General features: G+C 37.7%; 1 protein-coding gene across 2 annotated transcripts in view; it reads left to right on the top strand.

The window, feature by feature from the left end:
* The window catches only part of ROBO2 (roundabout guidance receptor 2), a 1,509,143-nt gene that overhangs the window by 240,730 nt on the left and 1,249,295 nt on the right, over window positions 1-19,118 (top strand). The gene's annotated exons all lie outside the window — the stretch shown is intronic.

The raw sequence follows: 19,118 nt of genomic DNA on the forward strand, positions 1-19,118 counted from the left end.
ACTGGGGACTCTGTTACATAAGGGGAATATTCAGTGGCCCTTTAACTATTTTTGCCGCACCAAAGCAAAAGTGGACAGGATGCATCCCACTGTATCTGAGTTATTCACAATAGATGAAATGCACATTTGGGTTTATGATCAGTTTGAATATCTACATCTGAACTTGCCTAACTTTGTATTGGTATGCTGCTGAAATTCTCTTTTCTTTTTTCCACCCAATATTTTTCTTAAATTTGTTTGTCTGGTTGGTTTCCTGATTTGTACGATAAAAGATAGTTTTAAAAAGTCCAGTGGCAAATATTGTATGCTTTTATTAATGCAATTAATCTTTAATATATTGAGTCAAGATATCCCTCGGGAAATATAACTGAAGAGCTAAAATACTATGTTCATATAAAAGAAATATTGGAATTACATTTCTGTCATTTAAAATTTAACACTGCATCATTCCTCTTAAACTTTATTAAAGTGATGAATAGAAAGTAAAAGTAACATTTACAACATTTTAAATCTGACAGGTTCAAAGATTGTGAATTCTAATGAATCTCTTTAATTAAAGGATTGATTACTTGTGCCTTTTTACAGTAAATTAATTAAACTTTTATTTCAGATGCATGCAAAAAGGTAATTCATAACTAAAGGATCTAGGAAACATAGGAAATATAGAATCTGGCATAGGTACTGTACACTAATCTTGCACTGATATTGTGAAATTTGCAAATGAGCTCAACAATCTAAAATATTATCAAAGATAGCCTTGTGAAATAAAATATCCATTGCTAACTGTGGAACATGTAAAAATGTTTAGTCTGAATCTAGAACCACATAATTTTACTCACAATTATACTTTATCCATCTTTTTAATATTAAGCTATTTATGGAAGGGAATTACAAATTGCATTCATGAAAATAATGCAACAATGGACATAATACATCTTTTCCTGAGCAACTAAGGCCCTAATCCTGCAAATACTAATTCATGTGCGTAATTTTAAATTGTGAGTAGTCTCACTTGGGGTGCATAAAATTAAACACATGAATAATTGCAGGATTAGGGCCTTAGTTGCTCAGGAAAAGATGCATTGTGTCCATTGTAGCATTATTTTCATGACTGCAGTTTGCAATTTCCTTCCATTAATAGATTAATATTAAAAAGATGGATAATTGGTATAATTCTATTGTAAATATTTATGTTTTTCCTGAAAACTTTCCATTTACTGTGTTTCCCTTTGGTTAAACAATGTTGAAAGCTCAGATTTAATAGAAGTGGTTTTGGAACAACTGAATCCTGATTTAAATATCTTGCAGAATTTTTTGACAGCAAGATCAGCTTTTAGAAATACCTGTGGTACCAAAACCAGTCCAAATCAGCTCCCAATGAAATTGATTTAGCAAATTCTGCTTCAAAAAGGATTAGATTACTTTAGTAACACAACATTCATAATAGAGTGGTTTATTTTAATAATAATTCAAACATATTTGAATAATGTGGAGTCATTCTTCAGGCAGCAAATTAGCGTTTTTTTCAAAGGGCACTGGTGTATTTCCAGTGTCTGAGATCGGAAGGCACAGGTTCTAACAGCTGTGAGGCAGTAAATAAAATATTGACTGGTTTGTTGTTTCATTTAATTTGTAATGATCTCAAATACTTTTGAAGTGCTGGACAAGGCATTTGGCACAATCAAGTTGTGTTATTTCTTGTAACGCTAGGAAATGAGAAATATCGCACTATGACAAGAACATAAAAAATGTATTGTAGTTTTTCAAAACTAATGAACAGACATATTGTGCTATAAGAATTTAGTGTCTCACAATTTTGTGCTTAACTTTTTTCTTTGACTTAGCTGAAACATATATATGTGTCCAATATTAAATTATGTATGAGTTTTTTTTACATGTTCCTTTGGTTCAGTGGTATGAACTTGGTTACTGAAATGCTTATTGAGTTATAAAAGACATTTTAAAAATAGCTTGCCTATTAGTATGGTGGCCAGGTGTTTCCTTGGTATGCAAAGGCTTGGGTTCAGGATTGCACTTGAGTATTTCATTTCCTGAATCATGAAGTCTTGTACGCAGGATAGATTTAGTCCACAATCAGGCTCCCATTGAAGTCAATGGATGTTTTGCCATTGACTTCAATGGAAGTGGAATCAGACCCTTATAGAATTCAAATATCAGAAAAGCATGAGTAAAAAGGAGTCAGTCATCCATGTACTCAGCTCTGCCTGAGGGAGGGTGTTGTATTTTGCATTAAACAAAGTATTTGCCCATGTTTAACTTTCTGAAATGCAGAACACAAATAAATAAGAAAGAATGAGGAAAAGACTATTTCTCCTCACCTCAAGTTCTAGAGTCATCCTGCTGGAATAGCAATACTTGCATATTTCCCTCTTTCCCATTGGTGTTAGGAGAGGCACAAAAGCCAATCCTGGTTAGTGTAACTGTGATACCATGTGTAGAATTCTATTACAAAGGAATACTAATTATAAAGGGATCTTACAAAATGGGTGACTGGGCAAGAAAATGGCAGATGAAATTCACTGTTGATAAATGCAAAGTAATGCATGTTGGAAAACATCATCCCAACCATACATACAATGTGATGGGGTCTAAATTACCACTTGAGAATAAGATCTTGTAGTCATTGTGGATAGTTCTCTGAAAACATCTGCTCAGTGTGCAACGGCAGTCAAAAAAGCTAACAGAATGTTAGGAATCATTAGGAAAGAGATAGACAATAAGACAGAAAATATCATAATGCCAATATATAAACCCCTGGTATACCCACACCTTCAATATTGTGTGCAGTTCTGATCGCACCATCTCAAAAATATATTAGGTGGAAACAGTACAGAGATGGTCAACCAAAATGACTAGGGGTATGGAACAGCTTCCATATGAGGAGAGATTAAAAAGACAGGGACTGTTCATCTTCGAAAAGAGATGAATAAGAGGGGATATGATAGAGGTCTACACAATCATGAATGGTGTGGAGAAAAGGAATAAGGAAGTGTTATTTATCCCTCCACACAAGAACCAGGGGTGACCCAATGAAATTAATAGGCAGCAGGTTTAAAACAAAGATAAGGAAGTACTTCTTCACACAATGCGCAGTCAACTTGTGGAACTCATTGTTAGGGTTTGTAGTTATAACTGGGCTAAAAAGGAATTAGATAAGTTGGTGGAGGATAGGTCCATCAGTAGCTATTAGCCAAGATGGGCAGAGGCACATCCTCATGCTCTGGGTGTCCCTAAACCTCTGTGTGCCAGAAGCTGGGGCTGTACAATAGGTTATGAATAAATCAATAATTGCCCTCTTCTGCTCATTCCCTCTGAAGCATCTGGCAATGGCCACTGTAAAAAACAGGATACTGAGCTAGATGGATCATTGGTCTGACCCAGTATGGCCATTATTATGTTCTTAAGAAACACAAACTGAAGTTGTTGTTTTTTTCAAATTTTCCTCATTTTGACTATTTCATAGACATCAAATCAAATGTTATGGTTTCACATCTTATCTAGAAATGATACTAATAACAATCTTTAAAAGGGAAAACAAATTTAACTAAAAAAAGCTCCATAATTATTTGTGCTAATGTATAACTGTATATAAATATATTTTATAGGGCTGTCTTTTGATCTGGCATTTCTAGTATTACGTACAAATGAGAGCAAATGTATGTAACTCCACATGCACTGAGATGGGAATAAAAACCTTTAGAGCAGGGTGGGATGAAAGTGTACTGGATAGAAGACTATGGCTAGTTTTGTAACTGAAGTTAAAATATGGGGCAAAATTTGAGTTCAGTTCTCAGCTCTGCTACAGACTTCCTGCCTGACCGTGGGCAAATCACTTAAACTCTGAACTTCAGGTTTTTCATCTGTCACCTAGGAATAATATCTATCAGATTTTTTATGAGAAGGATTACTATTAATTTGTATTGTAGTAGTGCACAAATGCCCCAACCAGATTTGGGGTCCCCTTGTGGTAGGTGCTGTATAAATAGACAGAAAGATATTATCTTATCTCATTAGTGCTTGGGATACACTTTGAGATCCTTGGATATTAAGTGCCACAGAAGTGTGACATATTATTTTTATTAAGAAAATTCTGCATGTGAAATCACATTATGTAAAAAATGATCACCATGAAACCTCTAATAGGAAACTCTGTCATAAGACTGTTAAGTTATACATCCAAAATCCCAATGGCATTTTGGGATGTATAAGTAGGGGCATAGCGAGCAGATCGAGGGACGTGATCGTTCCCCTCTATTCGACACTGGTGAGGCCTCATCTGGAGTACTGTGTCCAGTTTTGGGCTCCACACTACAAGAAGGATGTGGATAAATTGGAGAGAGTCCAGCGAAGGGCAACAAAAATGATTAGGGGTCTAGAGCACATGACTTATGAGGAGAGGCTGAGGGAGCTGGGATTGTTTAGTCTGCAGAAGAGAAGAATGAGGGGGGATTTGATAGCTGCTTTCAACTACCTGAAAGGGGGTTCCAGAGAGGATGGCTCTAGACTGTTCTCAATGGTAGCAGATGACAGAACGAGGAGTAATGGTCTCAAGTTGCAATGGGGGAGGTTTAGATTGGATATTAGGAAAAACTTTTTCACTAAGAGGGTGGTGAAACACTGGAATGCGTTACCTAGGGAGGTGGTAGAATCTCCTTCCTTAGAGGTTTTTAAGGTCAGGCTTGACAAAGCCCTGGCTGGGATGATTTAACTGGGAATTGGTCCTGCTTCGAGCAGGGGGTTGGACTAGATGACCTTCTGGGGTCCCTTCCAACCCTGATATTCTATGATTCTATGAAGGGACCATTTTCAAGTATCTAGTGCTTATTCTTGTCTGCCTCTCATTGACTGGAATTGATACTGCTGTGTATGTCTGACACATCCTAAAACATGCAGTGATCTGATCATAACTAAAGAAATCATCCCTCAGATTTTGTGACTTAAGCTAAATCAGATTAAGGCTGCTTTACTTCTGAATAAGAGTGTCAACGTAGGGGAGTTAGTGTGGTTTAACTAGTCCACTTTAAATTCACACTTTCAGTTAATTTAGATTAACCTGTATAGACAAACCCTCACCGCGAGAGACTTACAAACATTAGTGAACCACCTAATCTCCCTTTTCCAAGCAAGCTAATCATTCCCACCCTGAGACTGGCCCTGGCAATTTGGCACATTGCCTCTTTCTCCACGACCATGGCCTCCAATTGGGAGTCCCTTTGTGGCTGCTGCTCCATCATTCCAGTTGAAATGGTGACCAGTGGCCCTTAGCACATCCTACGCCTGATCCAAATCTTACTGAAAGTCAGTGTGAGTCTTTCCATTGACTTCAGTGGGCTTTGGATCAGGTCCCTTATGCAGAAAATCTTGGTAACTGGATCTTCATAAGCACAGATCCAGTGGTATTCTCCCCAGCCATTCGCTAAAGCTCCATTACTAGTACATAGGAGAAACTATGCAGCTCATATCCTTAGGCAGCAGGAATTCTCAAACACCTGTCAATTTCCTGCTGGGTTACTAGAGCTTCTGGGCGCACAGGATTTTGCAGAGGCTTGTTGGATTGGGTTGAGTTTTCTGTGTTCTTTAAAACTTCACTATCAATGTAATTAACATTACAAGTATAAAATGGTGTACAAACATTATATTGCATGTATATTTACCCCTAATAATGGCATGAATATGTTGCCATTAATTCCCTGTGAACTTGCCTACAGTATTGTACAGTTTTGCCTACAGCCAATTTCTTGGATGATTCATAATTTATAATGTGGGACACTGCTGCAAGTTAAATTTAGCTAAATTTTTGCAGGATCTATTTAAAATATGCTAATTTTCATACATCGATTTTTTTTTCCCTAAAAGGATACAAAATCCTGGATGTTGAATTATGTTAGTCACTTAAATCTCTTGAACGGTAATCTCATAATCTTGTGGACAATAGCTGTGCATTCAATTTATTACTTCACAGGTTAGCATTCCTTTTAAGTATTCAGGTTGGATTCTTTTTTTAATCCTAAAAATTGAGTTGCTCCACGTAAAATGCACAAGTAGTAAGAGCCACATTTTTTTGGTGTGCATAAGTGTGTGAGGGAGAGAAAGAGAGCACGCACACACCATACAAAGACATTTGTTAGTGACACCAAATTATGGCTGACATAAAAAACACTGGATTTTTTGCTCAGTTTCTAGCACAGAATGTTTTCTGCTGTTGATCAAACCATTGTCATAATATCTATTAGATTGCCTAGTGCTCACCTTGCAATGCTCTATTAGTCAAAACATCTCTTTGTCCATGTATTCAAATGAACTGTAGAGGTTATTAACTTGCCCTTGGAGAAAAGATTTCGTTTTCTAGGGCAAATGCTTTTATAAATTCTGTGTGTGACAGTTTTATTATATATTGTAAATAGAATATTCTGCCAGATTTTTATGACAGCCATCACTAACTCATTCAGACCTTATTAGTTTTCAACCCTTCATGTACCTTGAATATTCCTTTTAAAAAAGCTTTAACATGCCTGTTTTTGGACACTGTACTTTTTACAGTTCTCTGGCCAGCTGCATTCACAAACAATTCTTTAAAACATTTTATATTACAGTTAAACACTATATTTTAGAAGAAACTAGGCTGTAATATAATTTGATGTAGGCAGACATTAATTTGGTTCTGCATTTATAGCCATAGACTCATTTACGCTTTTGCAGTCACTAGTAGCGTTGAATATAATGGTTTCTGTGCTCAGCTGCATATCTATGCTGGGATCCACTAGCTGTAACCAAATGCGTGTTCTTGTAAAGTACTGTTGTTGTTGGTTTAATTTCTATAGTTCATGTTTCAAAATAGTATACCTGCTTTATTGCAATAAAAAGGACAAATGAATCTGGCTCATTTGCATGTTAAGAACTATACAATCATATGTCACCTTTTTTCTGTATGTCAAAACCTTGTGAGGAAATTCCCTATTTTTATCAATTTATTTCCTTGGTTCACAGGCTGCTCTCAAATAAACAAATAAAGTTGGTTTGAATAACATGTTGTTTATTTTTGTATTAGCATCCAAAGGGAGAAAGCCCTCCTTCTGCGGGGCACTGTACACATACAAATAAAAAAGGCAATTCTTATCTCAGTCTTCACTGGTTATCTCTCAATGTGTGTTAAGATTGCAAAAATGGTTTTGGGTGAGATAAGATAACAATGAAGGGTATCAATTTCCAAAATCATCTAAGTGATGCAGGAGTCTAAATCTCCCTGATTTTCAATGGACCTTAAGCTCCTAAGTGACTTAGGCACTTCTGAAAAATTTACCTGAAATACTAATTTTTAGTATACTAAACAGCAACCACAGCACACTTACTGGCTAACCATTGTCAGGAGTTGTGTACCTATCATGGCAAAAGCAAAAACAGTTGAAGCCAATGGAGCTATACCAGTTAGCACTAGCTGATAAACTTGTCCAATGAGTAGAGCTGACTAACCGTTTAGAGACAGTTCAGTGCTTGGGAACCAAGTTTGAATTCTGAATTCTCTGTTGAGCTGTCAGTCCTTATGTTGGTTGTTGGGGGAAGAAAAACATTTGCTTTGATTATTGCCCTAGAATAAGCCAATTCTGGTTGGTCCTAACTTTTGAGTGCTCAATTAGCAACTCTGTTGTTCTCCTAACATCATTTTTTGGATGTAATGGAAAAAAAGAAACATTATATCATGTGCAATCATATTGACCTCCTTTCCACTATGTTCATCATCAGGGTTGGGATTTTCAGATCCACAGCACAGTCCTCTATCACTAGAGGATTTAGTTGTCAAACTCTAAAAAGTCTTCTGAATATGTTCAAACAGAGATTTTTTTTAGAGGTTTATAACCCCCACCAAATTTCAAGTCCTTGCTCCACAGCATGGAAGTGCTGGGCCTTAACAAATTGGTTGTAAGAATGTTTTCAACATGGACAAAATAATATATTTTTCTCTAACCTCATTCTGAGAAATGGCTAAAACTTTCCAGAAAAAAAAATCAGACTTAGGCAGACATCGGGCATGGACAATTTCAGCTAAATGGTTTAACATTGGCATAGTTGTATTCAACTGAAAACAGGGTCTAATGATGGACACTTTATCTATAGGCATCATTGTAATACAGACACCTGTAACAATTAGACTAATTTTTGTAATGTGCCTATTTATAAGTTCAGCTAAGAAAAAAGTTCCTTGTTTTAAACACTGTAATTTGTGAACCTACTTAATAAAGCTAGTAGAACACTTTCAGAAAGTGTTATATAAATACAATGCTATTATAAATAACTGAAAGTTATTTTCACCACCACTGCTAAGTTGGGTAAGAATGTGGCAGACCAAGTGAAAAGTTTTCAAAGTGAACATGGTTCTGTAGAATGGCCGTGCATTCACTACAGCTTCCTTTTCCCCTTGCATTTGTCATGTTGATGTTAGTCTGATGCTCATTTGAAGTCATACTCACTTCCCTTTATTTTCAGTCCAAAATTTTCCAGAGTCTCTAACATGGCATCTACGTCTCTCAAATGCGTTTCCACATTTTGTCAGTGATCAAATAATTGTCTAATCTGCTCTATTTAACTAGGCATATATACTTTGCTTATCAATTTGGTACCTGAGTACCCTGTGTTATTACATAATTCCAAGAAGCATGATGTTAGGTTATCCTCAGCTTGGGTCTCTGTGTCCTTCTGCTACTGGGCCACAAAATAGGTTTAGGAGCCTCCTACTGGGAACAAAGACACACTTGGCCATTATGTCACGTATATTATTACTGAGGAAGTGCTGATCACTGTGCCATAGCTAAGATTATGTTGAGTTTTGCATTCAACCTCTTCATTATATATGAAAAATACAGTATATCCTCACCTAAATTACAGCATTTGCTTTTTAAGTATAGAATGAATTTTCTGAGACCGGACAAGTAAATCTGTTAGGTTGATGTTGTTTTTAAAATAAATTTAGCACTCTGTCTCAATTTTTTTTTAGTTTGTACTCAAATTACCACAATAATGAAATAAAACAAGTTCTTCAAGCTTCCCATCTAGTTAAAATTCACTGAATTCCTGAGCCTAAGCTACATTTGAAGATTTTGTTATGATTATTGGTAAAATTTCCCATTTCACTTCATAACTGAACATTTCTTCTTCAAGTGGTGCTTAAGAATAAAATTAAAGACATTTATGAAGAACTGCCCTAATTCAAAATGGCTCCCATATCCTGTTGTCTGCAATGGGATGGAGGCCACAGGCTGTCATTAGCAAAGATGGCCACTGTCTCCATTAATCTGCTCTTCCCCACGCCCCTTCTCCATGAGAACATACTACCTTGCTACTTTGCTAATATTTTCCCTCAAGGTAGTTTGACTTCACTCCTATTGCAGAGCCATTCTGCAAGCTGGTAAGTCTTTGAGTTCTCTGAAACATTTTATGCATGAGTTTCAGCTGACATTTACACAAACTTATCTGTACATTGACGACATGAGTTAAAAATCAATGAATGAGTCTTTAAAAAGTGTAATAAAATCTGAGATTACAAATCCAAAAAAGCCTTGATCATAGTTATATGATAATTGCATGGGGTTGCTACAGCGACCACTTGTTTGCACACATTTTGGGGGAAAAAACAGTCTTATTTTTACTATTTTATCTGTTACTGAAGTATGCTAATAGTGACAACTTTAATTTTCTGCCAGCCCAGTTGTATTTCCGTCAAACAGGCTCTGCTTAAGGTGCAGTCACGGACTTCTTTACTACAGGTGTTTTCACCTGCTGTAGTCTACATTTATAGGCATAAAAACAACAAGGAGTCCGGTGGCACCTTAAAGACTAACAGATTTATCTGGGCATAAGCTTTCCTGGGTAAAAAAACACTTCTTCAGATCCATGGGGTGAAAATTACAGATGCAGGCATTATATAAATGACACATGAAGAGAAGGGAGTTACCTCACAAGTGGAGAACCCACTGTTGACAGGGCCAATTTGATCAGGGTGGATGTAGTCCACTCCCAATAATGGATGAGGAGGTGTCAATTCCAGGAGAGGCAAAGCTCCTTTTGTAATGAGCCAGCCACTCCCAGCCCACATTCAAGCCCAAATTAATGGTGTTAAATTTGCAAATGAATTGTAGCTCTTCAGTTTCTCTTTGAAGTCTGTTTTTGAAGTTTTTTTGTTGAAGGATGGCTACTTTTAAATCTGTTATTGAGTGTCGAGGGAGATTGAAGTGTTCTCCTACTGGCTTTTGTATGTTACCATTCCTGATGTCCGATTTGTGTCCATTTATTCTTTTACGTAGGGACTGTCCGGTTTGGCCAATGTACATGGCAGAGGGGCATTGCTGGCACATGATGGCATATATAACATTAGTAGATGTGCAGGTGAATGACCCTCTGATTGTGTGGCTGATGTGGCTGGGTCTTCTGATGGTGTCGCTAGAGTAGATATGGGGAAAGAGTAGGCAACGAGGTTTGCTACAGGGATTGGTTCCTGGGTTAGTGTTTCTATAGTGTGGTGTGTAGTTGCTGGTGAGTATTTGCTTCAGGTTGGGGGGCTGCCTGTAAACGAGGACTGGCTGCCTTCCAAGGTCTGTGAAAGTGAGGGATCATTTTCCAGGATAGGTTATAGATAGCTGATAATGTGCTGGAGAAGTTTTAGCTGGGGGCTGTATTTATAGGCATAGTATTTTCTCCCAAATACATTTAGACCGTTGTCCCAGTAACATTCATTATCACATTTATTAATTGCTAAGTGTCATCAGTGTGCTCTATGACACACAAGAAAGTACAGTCGCTTTAGGCAGGAGTTTGCAATGTATGCTAAATGAACTGCACCTTACCAACTTCCTTATATATCTTTAGGTTTATCAGTTTTATTTCACCATGTACACTTTCACCTTTATTCAGTGTGGGCCCCAAAAATGTCTCTGGACTCATCATCTATTACTCATATGTAATTTAGAATGAATTTCTCTTTTCTCTGTTCCCAATATGTCTCATTTACTTAGGTTTTTTTTTTCTTTCCTTATTGGTCTGGTTGGTGTTATGCATCAGTTAGAGATGTAACTGGTAAAGTAATGTAGAAAAATTGCCTCCCACGGAGCCCAAGAAACCTTTACTGCAGATGTATTGGTTTTTCTGGTAGAGTGTACACTTCTGATCATGTCATACACAAATGAAGGGCTAAATCCTATAATCCTAATTTAAAACTAGATTGTACCATCTTGACACTTCCCTATATTAAGAGTAGTATTGAACTTGCATTGTCCCAGGAATAGCACTGGAGGTTTCCTACCTGAGATAGATATTACATTTTGGAGCTCTTTGTTGATTGGGAGTACACAAACTGCTACAAACCTTTTAAGGACTGCACTACCACATATGGCTGGCCAGCTCAGTCAGCTGGTAATACACATGGAGAAAAACTATAGCTCTGTCTACAATTTGTCCTTCCTTGTCCATTTCAAGATGTTGTGTGCCCCAGAAGGAGAGGTTTGGGAGTGGGGTGTACACTCCTCTGAATGCAGGGACTGAAGTTCTGTCCAGTCCTTATGAGAATAGAGCAAGAGGGTGATGGGGAGATGAAAACCCAGGAAGAATCTGACCTTTAGTGTGTACAGATAGGAGTTGAGAGGGTAAATACTGGATATCTCTTATTAGTACTACTTGTCCAAGCTTGCAAGCCAATGTGTCATAGAATCATAGAAATGTAGGAATGAAAGGGACCTTGAGAGGTCACCTAGTCCAGTCCCCTGAGCCGAGGTAGAACCAGTTATACCTAGATGATCACCAACAGTGATTTGTCTAAACCTGTTCTTAAAAACATCCAATGATGGGTGTCAAAGTTCAGGATAACTGCTTCTATATTTCCCCTTCATAGTCCTCTTCAGCACCCACTCTAGGCTCCTGGTTCATCAGCCATTGCCTCTCTTGGGTGGAGACCCACATCTGTCTTCCTCCTGACCAGGGTTTTTCCAGGGTTCACAGTTCCCTGCCTATCCTGTGACATCCCCAGCAAGCCAAACTGCCTAAACAGACCAGCATCTATGCTTTACTTTCTCTCCGAAGGCACAAATGCCAGTAGTTATAAGTTATCACACAGCTCTTTATAAGCAATCACATTTATTTGTAAGGTAAAAACATTACAGAGAAAACATATTAAAAACAATAAAACATCTTATATACCTGCTAAAAGCTTAACAGAGGTCATCCATCAGTCTTATGGGGCCTCAGTAGGCTAATGTCTTTCCAACCCTTCCCAGGAAGGATTGGGTCCCCCACCCCAGGCAGAAGGTCTTATCTGTTTGCTAGGTCAGAAAGAAGGCCCTGAGTCACTTTAAACTCGACTATTTATCCAAAAGTCCTTTATTTCTCTGTTGGTCTCTGGAGAATCCAGTCTGAATTAGTCTATGTGGGCCTCTCCAGGTGGGGGTACTACTCTGGAGGTATTAAAACCTGAGTGAATTGGCCTAATCATCCCCCACTGTTCTTAGTTCCTGGAGGAACTGCAGTCATCCTCCCCCATGGAATTACATACAAGCTATGGCTCAGAATGATACATAAATTTAATACAGTGAGATCTCCCAAAGATTGCAGGTAATTGCCATATCTGTCAGAAGGGGATTCCACAACTTCCTCTGGGAGCCTCTTCAAGAGCTTAACTATTCTTATAGTTAGAAAGTTTTCCATAATATCTAACCTAAAGTTCCTTTCTTTCAGATTAAGCTGATTACTTCTCGTCTTACTTTCAGAGGACCTGGAGAATAACTGATAATCATCCTCTTTATAACAGCGCTTAATATATTTGAAGATTGGTGGGGGACCTGATAATCTTCTTTTCTCAAGATTAAACATACCCTGTCTTTTAACTTTTCCTCATAGGTCAGTTTTTTCTAAACCATTTATCATTTTTGTAGCTCTCCTCTGGACTCTTTCCAGTTTGTCCACATCTTTCCTAAAGTGTAGCACACAGAAATGGATGCAGTGCTGCTTACATATGACACTCCTGTTAATATGCCCCAGAATATTAGCCTTTTTCACAACTACATCACATTGTTGGCTCATATTCAATTTATGATCTACTCTAACTTCCAGATCCTTTTCAGCAGTACTACCGCCTAAGCAGTTAGTTCCCATTTTGTATTTATGCATTTGATGTTTCCTTGTTAGCACAGTACTTTGCACTTGCCATTATTAAATTTCATCTTGTTGATTTCAGACCAACTCTCAAATTTATCAAGGTTGTTTTGAATTCTGGTCCTGTCCTCCAAAGTATTTGTAACCTGCCCCATTTTAGTGTCATCCTCAGATTTTAAAAGCATATTCTCTCCTCCATTATCCAAGTCTCTAATGAAAATATTGACTAGTACAGAACTGACCCTGTGGGACCCCACTAGATACATCCACACAGTTTCACAGTGAACCATTGATAATTACTCTTTGAGTATGATGTTTCAACCAGTTGTGCAGCCACAGCATGATAATTTAATCTAGACACCATTTCCCTAGTTTGCTTATGAGAATGCCATGTGGACTGTGTCAAAGGCCTGACTAAAATCAAGATATAGCATGTCTATAGCTTCACCCCATCCACTAGCCCAATAATCCTGCCAAAAAAGGAAATTAGGTTGGTTTGGTGTGATTTGTTCTTAACAAATCCATGTTAGCTATTACTTATAACCCTATCCTCTTCTAGGTGCTTACAAATTGATTGTTTTATAATTTGTTCCAGTATCTTTCCAGGTATTAAGGTAAAATCGATAGTTTATAATTCCCTGGGTACTCTTTCTTCCCTTTCTTAAATATAGGTACTGTGTTTGCCCTTCTCTGGTCCTCTGGGACCTAATCTATTCTCCATTAGTTCTTAAAGATAATTGCTAATTGTTCCAAAATTGCTTCAACTGGTTCCTTAAGTACCTGAGGATGATTATTATCAGACCCTGCTTACTTGAATATATCCAGCTTAAATGAATATTCTTTAACCTAATCTTTTCCTATTCTGGTTTGTGTTCCTTCCCCCTTGATATTATTATTAATTTCTGTTAAGTATCTGGCCACCATTAACCTTTTTTAGTGAAGACTGAAGCAAAATAGACAGTAAGCACCTCGAGCATCTTGATGTCATCTGTTATTAGCTCTCCTTCCTTGCTAAGTAGTGGACCCACACTTTCCTTAGTCTTTCTTTTCGACCTAATGTACTTATAGAACCTCTTCTTATTGCTTTTTATGTCCCTTGCTAGGTGAAATTCATTTTGTGCCTTAGTCTTTCTGATTTTGTCCCTACATGTTTGTGCTATTCTTTTGTGCTCATCCTTAGCAATTTTTCCATGTTTTATAGGATTCCTTTATTTTTTTTAGTCATTAAAGGGCTCCTGATGGAGCCATATTGGCTTTTTAATATTCTTCCTATCTTTTCTTCGTGTTGTGATAGTTTGCAGTTGTGCCTTTAATATTGTCTCGAAGAAACTACCAACTCTCCTGACCTCTTTTTTCCCCTTACATTTTTGTCCCATAAGACCTTACCTGCTGATTCTTTTTTTAAGTTCATTGTTCCTATCCTGGTGCGGTCACTCCTTTTCCTTAAAATCATGAAATCTACCATTTCATGATCATTTTCATCAAAAATTGTCTTCTATCTTCAGATTTGCAAGCATGTGTTTGTTACTTTTCTTTTCAGGAACACTCTTAACTGTCATGGTCATAAACAACAACTCTGAACTTGGATTTTCAAAGAAGCATAATGAAATTAGTCCTCCAACTCTCATCAACTTAAATGGGTGACTGGGTGCTCAACTCCCTTTGGCCCCTTTGAAAACTCCAGCCTATGTTTTTATCTCCCAGACCCACAACTAGCAATGAGATCAGGGCAACAAATGCCAGTTCCAGAGTACAGGGTAGTTAAGCAGCCTTACATTTAAAAAACAAACAAACACAACCTTCACAAATTTATTATTTTGTCTAACTCTTGTATAAAGAAAATATTTTTCTTTTGTCTAAATTTCTAGTACTGTGATATCTTGGGGTAGACTGGGTAGCTTTGTTATGTCATTTAGCATAATTGGACATGACATGGTGCAACATGATATATGGTTCCTGAGAATAATAAAGCACAATGCATAGCAGCGGACATTTGCAAATTCCAAGCATCGCAAGCAGAAAATAGCCAATTTAGAATCCAGCACATCCACATCTTGATTTTTACTCTAATTATGCTATAAAAAAACAAACAAACTTAATTCACTATAGCACTTTGAAGTAGTTGGCAATTATTCTTTTTTAGACTAAAACATTACCTTTAGGCAACAAGAACTTAGCTTCTTCATACATCAACATGTTATTGTGTTAATGTCCCTATTATTCTCCCATTTTGACTGACACTGCTAATTACAGCTGCTCTTGAATTTAATGTGATTTTCTGGCTGACAGTGACCACTCCAAAAGGGGCAGTTTGATAAATGTGAACAACTCAGCTAAAAGAGATATTGAACATTTAAACACCAGCTTCATTTTCTCCAGCATAATATCCAAACATATTTTCCACTACAAAGGCCTTTCTATAATACCTGTAAAACAATTTTAGAGGGTGTGGTTATCCTAAAATAATCACATTCATGAGGGATTAGAGACAATCTGCTCATAAAAATGCATAAACTACAAGGTTCACAGAGAACAAGGTGGGAGGGCATTGCTAAACCTGTACTTCCTTGGGATCTGATAATTTTAATTATAAATAATACATTTGTAGTTTAATTGCAATAACTGATGTGAGTGGTAGATAAATTATATATAAATGGATCTTTTCAGTCCACAGAATAAAAGTATGAACCCATTTATGGACAAGAGAAAAGCAATTTATAATCCAGTGTACTTGGAACCAAAACTAATCAGTGATAACTCAGGTACTGTACAGCATATTAATATAATTGTGAAAAGAAGGCAACTATGTAGACTGAGTGAATGTCACTATATAATTTTAACATACACTCATTTCACAAAGTTAACACTTAGCATAGAACATTTATTGAAAAAAGACATTTTTGTCAACTATTTTATTAATTTGAACTATGGTAGAATAAATGATGGCATTTAGCCTTTTGAGAGCAGAAAGTGTCTTCTATAGTCATGCTTCACTGTGCTCTTGAATGTACAGTCTTGTTTAAAATCAGAGTGACACGTACTGAGGCATATTACTGCTAAATGAGGCTTTTGTATCTTAATGTCCTCAGTAATACAAAATAATAACTCAGTAACATTGGTGCGGTATGGTATTGTGTATCAGTATTTCTCAACTAGCTGTGTGGGTGTCTGTGGTGGGGTCATAGCAGTGTAATTTCTGTCAGGAGATGAGGCCCCTTCATTTTGCCTGAAGAGGCTGCATAAGTGGGCCCCCATGAACAGCCTGTTGCTGGAGGGGAAGTTATCTAGTAATCTCTGTACAGCCAAAGATTTCTCCCAGTGGGGAACAGCAGCCGGCCATTCCTTTGCTCCCTAAAGCTCTGTTGCTGTCCTGGTAGTAGACCTACCTACATAATTAGATTGTAAAAGCTCTCAGGGAAGGGGCTCTCTGTTGCTCTTTGTAACTGCCTGGCACAGTGTGGCCCCAATTTTGGTTGGTTCATAGGGACTACCATAGCATAACAGCACCCATGAGTCTTTTAAAGTGATATTATGAATAGGCTAAGGGTGATCCTTCATAGAAGAATATTCATGCAGAGCCTCTCACCCAAAGCCTGCTTTTGATGTAAGAAAAGAGAAAGCATTTCCTAAAACGTTTTTCTCTTCCAGCTTCTCAGTGAATCTACTCTACTTCCAGACCTGCTTCCACTAGATTTTTCCTTCCTTCAATTTACTACTCTATAAATCCATTCAGTCCTGACCTGTGAATGGAGACTTGAACCTCATGCATTCAGTAGGGCAGACTAGTATACCTTCTGTATTGGGCTTACAGGCATGCATATAATATAATATAAATCTTAAAATAGTTCTCTCAGTCGGAGGAGAAAACCAAATCAATTTCTTTAAATAGAACTCAGATGAATTGCCACTGGCTTAAATGCCCTGGGGTTGAGGAGCCAGGTATTAAGCCATTGCTAGATACTTCCAGTTTTCCTTTGTTCTTAGTATGGCTTGTCTTACTATTGAATGCATATGGTAGGCCTTACCATTTTAATTTACAAAGAGACTTGAGAAGTCTTTTTTATGCATAAAGTAGTTTCATGGATTTCAGTGGGAGTTAACTGTGCATAGGGAGAGAGGTTAAGCCTACTCCATGTATTTAATATTAGTTGAGTTCAATGTTACCAGTCTGTTAAAGACTGATCTTGGGATGTGCCAAGTGCCTGCTGGGTATCTCTGGGCACCTTCAACTAGTATTGACTTCAAACAGGGTTGAAGATGCTCAGAATTTTACATGACTGGTTCCTTATATTCACCATAGCTTGTTCAAACTCTTATTGCTTTCTTGTCTGGCATTCCACTCATGAGTGAGTGCTCAGGTCAGCAGGTATATATTGCTCTTCCCTTGCAGTCCCAATACTGTCACATGAGATTATAATCAGCTGTACAGTAGCCACAATTTTTTTCTTGTATTTTACTGTACTAAAAATAAAGCATCCTGAAGCAGTGTGTGCTCTTTCTTACAATTGTGATGGCAAATAACATTCAAGATAACACTATATCATCATCTTCCCTATAAAAATTATTAATTTTTTCTTTAAAATGAATTCTTCAGCTATTTTGTATCTCTTGTGTCCAACTCTCCCAAACATCAGACCAATCAGATTTTACTGGCAATATTGGCGGAGAGGTAATATTAAAGTTACATGAACGGATATATACAGATATGGAGGATGAGATTCTGAGCTGTATCTCTAAGAGGCACACCAGTGTATCTCTAAGAGGGGAAGGTGTTCAGCTGAGGCAGCTTTAAGCTCTGAGGTCCCTGTGCAACTGAGGCAGATCCCCAGGTCTGTCTAAATTATGTTAGGCTCCCCGAGCTGCCTTATTGGATGCAGCACTGCCCAGAATCAACACAGTTTGTATTGTGGCTCCTCCTCCAATATGCCACTCTTTCCCTCTAGCAATCCTGCCAGATCCCCTCTGGATCTTCTCTGGGCTTGCAATCCAATCTCTGAAATAACATATGACCTTGCTATGCTAATGAACAGCATAGAGGTTGTATCTACAGACACTCAAATATATACTGTTTCACAGATTTGCTAGAGTCCCAATTACCTGTTGGAAAATTGAGCATATTAATTTCTAAAATATTACTTACAATAAAAAGACCCATTTCTGAATATCTAGCTCCAATAGTGAGCTGTAGGGTCATCCATTAGAAACTAAAGCACAGATCTGAACTTGGGCGGAGCAAGGGTCTGCCAGCACAGATCAGTTTGCATGATCTTGGCCTTAAACATTTGTTATTCATTGATATCACCTAAATAACTGCGGCGTTATCAGGTAATTCAACCTACATAGTACCCAGAAGTGTTAACTGTTTGGTGTGACCCCCCAATTCAACTGCTTGAGTGGCTTGATCATTGTCTTGCTGGCATTTGATACTATTATGAATAACATGGAGAAACCTAAGGCAAAGCGCCAAGTATTTAAGCATTCTACCTGCTTATAGAAATGCATTTCTTAAGTAATTTTTTTTAAAAGTACACCAGTGATGATTGATAATATTTTCATGGAAATCACAGGATTAGTCATGAGATCAGAGATATCAGGGTTGGAAGGGACCTCAGGAGGTCCTCTAGTTCAACCCCCTGCTCAAAGCAGGACCAATCCCCAACTAAATCATCCCAGCCAAGGCTTTGTCAAGCCTGACCTTAAAAACTTCTAAGGAAGGAGATTCCATCACCTCCCTAGGTAACGCATTCCAGTGTTTCACCAGCCTCCTAGTGAAAAAGTTTTTCCTAATATCCAACCTAAGCCTCCCCCACTGCAACTTGAGACCATTACTCCTTGTTCTGTCATCTGCTACCACTGAGAACAGTCTAGATCCATCCTCTTTGGAACCCCCTTTCAGGTAGTTGAAAGCAGCTATCAAATCCCCCCTCATTCTTCTCTTCCGCAGACTAAACAATCCCAGTTCCCTC

This window comes from Natator depressus, chromosome 1 (assembly GCF_965152275.1).
Source record: "Natator depressus isolate rNatDep1 chromosome 1, rNatDep2.hap1, whole genome shotgun sequence".
NCBI classification, from domain to species: Eukaryota; Metazoa; Chordata; order Testudines; family Cheloniidae; genus Natator; species Natator depressus.